The 4,415-nt window shown below is 46.7% G+C and overlaps 1 protein-coding gene across 1 annotated transcript in view; it reads right to left on the bottom strand.

The window, feature by feature from the left end:
- RIN2 (Ras and Rab interactor 2) overlaps positions 1-4,415 on the bottom strand; it is a 178,110-nt gene that overhangs the window by 75,588 nt on the left and 98,107 nt on the right. The gene's annotated exons all lie outside the window — the stretch shown is intronic.

The raw sequence follows: 4,415 nt of genomic DNA, 5'->3' as shown, positions 1-4,415 counted from the left end.
GGGACGCAGGTCCTGCTGCAATGCCCACAAGGGAGAGGGAGGCCTCCATGTGCTATTTTCCCCAAGCACTTGAATTCCATGGGGCTTGCTGGGGGCCTGAGAAGCATGGAGATTCTTTGAATGGGTCTCTTGGACTACAAGGAGATCAAACCAGTCCATCCTAAAGGAAATCAACCCTGAATATTCATTGGAAGGACTGATGCTGAAGCTGAAGCGCCAATACTTTAGCCACCTGATGCGAAGAGCTGATTCATTAGAAAAGACCCTGATGCTGGGAAAGACTGAGGGCAGGAGGAAAAGGGGACGACAGAGGATGAAATGGTTGGCTGGCTTCACTGACTCCATAGACATGAGTTTGAGCAAGCTCCAGGAGTTGGTGATGGACAGGAAAGGTGGTGTGCTGCAGTCCATGGGGTCGCAAAGAGTCGGACATGACTGAGCGACTGAACAACAACTTAGAATGGGTAGAAATATTTGAAAGGCAAAAGCCCCCATCAGTACTTGGTGCACCTTGGGTGTGACGGTACCCGCTGCAGGACTCACCCAGGGACCAGGCTTCTGGACTTTTAGCCTCTTGTTAGACCTTCCTGGTATCTGCAAAGCCCTGCAAACATCAGGTTGCACAGCGGTCTCGCTGACACTAGTGCTTCTGCCAGACATGCTGGGTGCTTCCCCAAGGCCATCAGGGGGAGGGAACTTGGCCCTCCACGGCCAGCCCCAGGTCCCTGTCAGAGGACAGAAACTGCTTGGTCTTGTGCACAGAGACCCAGAAGGACCCTCAGAGTCAGTTCTGGACCACTGACTGATGGGCGCTGACTGTAAACACTCCTGCTCCCTCACCTCTGGTCCTTGAAGACAGAGCCGGAGTTACCCTCAAGTTCAAGTTACTTCCCTTGAACTTGGACCCTCGCTCACCCTCTCTGCCCCACTCCGCTATGGGTTTTTCTTGGGAGCACTTTCTGATAAGCCACTTTCGTGAAAAATTTTAGCTCTGGGCTTGTTTCTGGAGACACTGACCCAAGGTGCCCCCAACCTCCCCTGTTTCTTCCCTCCCCTCCATTCACCACTTGAGGTTGATGGTCTTGTGTCTGAGACCATCCTGAAGCCAGAGGCTCTCCCCAGTGGCCCCCACCTGGACGCAAATTCCGCACAGCAGGAATGGTGTCCTTGTGCTCTGTGGAGACCTCCGAGCTCAGGACAGTTCGGGGCACTTCCCTCTCCTGCCTTCCTCTTGGTAACTTCCCTGTCCATTTCTGTCTAGACCAGGGATAAATCAGGACACAGGGTGGGTGGGGCTCCAGCCTGACCTCAGCTGGACACCACGGGGAAGTGGCTGACACTGTGGCAGCTGCTGCAAAGGCACAGCTCCAGAGTTTTCAGCTGTTCACCAGCGATCACACCAAGGGAGCTGTACATGCAGAATTCAGAGCTCTGAACCACTGTTCAGGTCTCACTGAGCAGAAGCCATTGGTTGGAAACCCTGGTTGGCCCCAGACTTCCCTGGCGATCCAGTGGTTAAGAATCTGCTTGCCAATGCAGGGGGCAAGGGTCCGATTCCTGATCCGTTCCAGAAGGATCCCACACGCGGAGGAGCAACTAAGCCTGTATGCCACAACTACTGAGTTTGCACACCTAGAGCCTGTGCTCTGCAACAAGAGAAGCTACCGCTATGAGAAGCCCATGAGCACCGCAACTAGAGATAGCCCTCGAGCAGCAATGAAGACCCAGCGCAGCCAACATTAATAAAGACATACGAAAACAATAATGCGAAGAACTGACTCATTGGAAAAGACCCCGATTCTGGGAAAGACTAAGAGCAGGAGGAGAAGGGGGTGACAGAGGATAAGATGATTGGATGGCATCATCAACTCAATGGACATGAGTTTGAGCAAACTCCAGGAGAGAGTAAAGGACAGGGAAGCCTGGCATGCTGCAGTCCATGGGTTCGAAAACATTCGGACTCAACTTAGCAACTGAACAACAACCTCTAATGACTAAATTGTAAGCTGCTTCTATCCAAGGGTAAGAGATCTCCACATTGGCTCTACCCTGCCGGACACTCACCTCCAAATATGGGGAGGCTGTGGAGGGCAGAGAGGCCTCTGCCATCAAACACACCAAAGGCTCAGTACAACTTGAAGAGGCCCAGCCCAGAGCTGTTAGTTTAATTATATTTGAAATGATCCTCCACAACAAACACTAATATAACTTTAAACTTAGTGCATCTTTGGGGAAAAATTATTTTTTAATGTATTTATTTACTAATTTAAGGGGAAATTTTTTTCCTATATTTATTTATTTTTATTTATTTATATTTGGCTGTGCCCGGACTGTGCTGCTGGATGTGGACTTTCTCTAGCTGCGGTGAGTAGGGGCTACTCTCTAGTTGGGTGCCTGGGCTTCTCACTGCAGTGGCTTCTCTTGTTGAGGAGAACAGGCTCTAGGCACACAGATTTCAGTAGTTGTGGCACACAGGCTTAGTCACTCTATGGAATGTGGAATCTTCCTGGACCAGGTATCAAACTCATGTCCCCTGCACTGACAAGTGGATTCTTACCCACTGCACCACAAGGGAAGTCCCAGAAAAAAAAAATTTTTTTTAATGATACACAGAGTGTCCATATAAAATAAGGAAGCAGCCGGTGTGATGTGCCTTGAAATAGTCATTCTGCTGAGGTCCCGATTTACTCTGTCAGTTGTCCGAGGTCGGTGTTGCGTTGGATTCTTCAATGAGTTCAAAAGTTACAGATACCTCTCTATCGCTGCTTGTGGCTTTGAGTCGTAAGGTGAAATAACAAGATAACCAACAAACACCAGGAAGAGCAAAGCTCTTTCTAAGGCTCCGGCACTAATGTTTCTACAGCCCTGGTTTTAGCATCTGTGTCTGAAGTTTTAATGTCATATGTTTTAAAAAGATTTTTAGAAATGGGTACAGTGGTAATCATCTTGCAATGCAGAGAAATTTTAAGTCAATATATGGTGCACCAGAAATTAACTCAGTCTTACAGACCAATTGTTCTTCCAGTAGTCATGTAGATATGAAAACTGGACTAAAAGAAAGCTGAGTGCAGAACAATTGATGCTTTTGAACTATGGTGTTGGAGAAGACTTTTGAGAGTCCCTTCCAATCCCCAGTCCATCCTAAAGGAAGTCAGTCCTGAATATCCATTGGAAGGACTGATGCTGAAGCTGAAACTCCAAAACTTTGGCCACCTGATGCAAAGAACTGACTCACCAGAAAAGACCCTGATGCTGGGAAAGATTGAAGGCAGGAGGAGAAGGGGACAACAGAGGATGATATGGTTGGATGGCATCACTGACTCAATGGACATGAGTTTGAGCAAGCTCTGGGAGTTGGTGATGGACAGGGAAACCTGGTGTGCTGCAGTCCATGGGGTCGCAGAGAGTCAGACACAACTGAGTGACTGAACTGAACTGAACAGACCAATTATACTTCAAAAACAAACACATAAAAAAAGAGATCAGATTTGTGGTTATCAGAGGTGGGACATGAGGGTGCAGGGGAGAGGAAATTGGAGGAAGGTGGTTAAAATGTACAGACTTGTAATTATAAGATAAAGAAGCACTAGGAATGTAATACACAACAGGATTAATACAATTAACATTGTATGATATATATGAAAATGGTTAAGAGAGTAAATCCTAAGAGTTCTCATTACAAGGAAAGAAAATCTTTTTTCACTTCCATCAATTTTGTATCTACTGGGTTGTCCAAAAAGTTAATTTTCTGGCCAACCTGCTATATGAAATTATGGATGTTCACTAAACTTATGGTGGACATCATTTCATGATGTATGCAAGTCAAATCAGTATGCTGTACATAGCTGCATGTCAATTATATCTCAGTCAAGCCGGGGAAAAATAAGAAAAGAAAAAAGAAGCATGTACAGAGTACTTTAAAAACCTCAGACTCTAGGTCAACAACAGGAAAGATGCACAATCTGCTCCATCAAATTGAAGATACTATCATTGAAAGACATGGTGTTACTTTGTATACCACCAAGAAAAAAAAAAGCTGCCAGTAATAATTATAACATATCATTGATCACTGAAGTTGTTGTTCGGTTGCTAAGTCATGTCCAGCTCTTTGTAACTCCATGGACTGTGGCATAACAGGTTCCTCTGTCCCGCTAACTCCCAGAGTTTGCTCAAATTCATGTCCATTGATTCAGTTCAGTTCAGTTCAATCGCTCTGTCGTGTCCGACTCTTTGCGACCCCATGAATCACAACATGCCAGGCCTCCTTGTCCATCACCAACTCCCAGAGTTCACTCAGACTCACGTCCATCGAGTCAGTGATGCCATCCAGCCATCTCATCCTCTGTCATCCCCTTCTCCTCCTGCCCCCAATCCTTCCCAGCATCAGAGTCTTTTGCAATGAGTCAACTCTTCCC

This window comes from Bison bison, unplaced genomic scaffold, assembly GCF_000754665.1.
Source record: "Bison bison bison isolate TAMUID 2011002044 unplaced genomic scaffold, Bison_UMD1.0 scf7180017864063, whole genome shotgun sequence".
In the NCBI taxonomy this organism is placed as follows: domain Eukaryota; kingdom Metazoa; phylum Chordata; class Mammalia; order Artiodactyla; family Bovidae; genus Bison; species Bison bison.
This window is presented reverse-complemented; position numbering and strand designations above follow the sequence as displayed.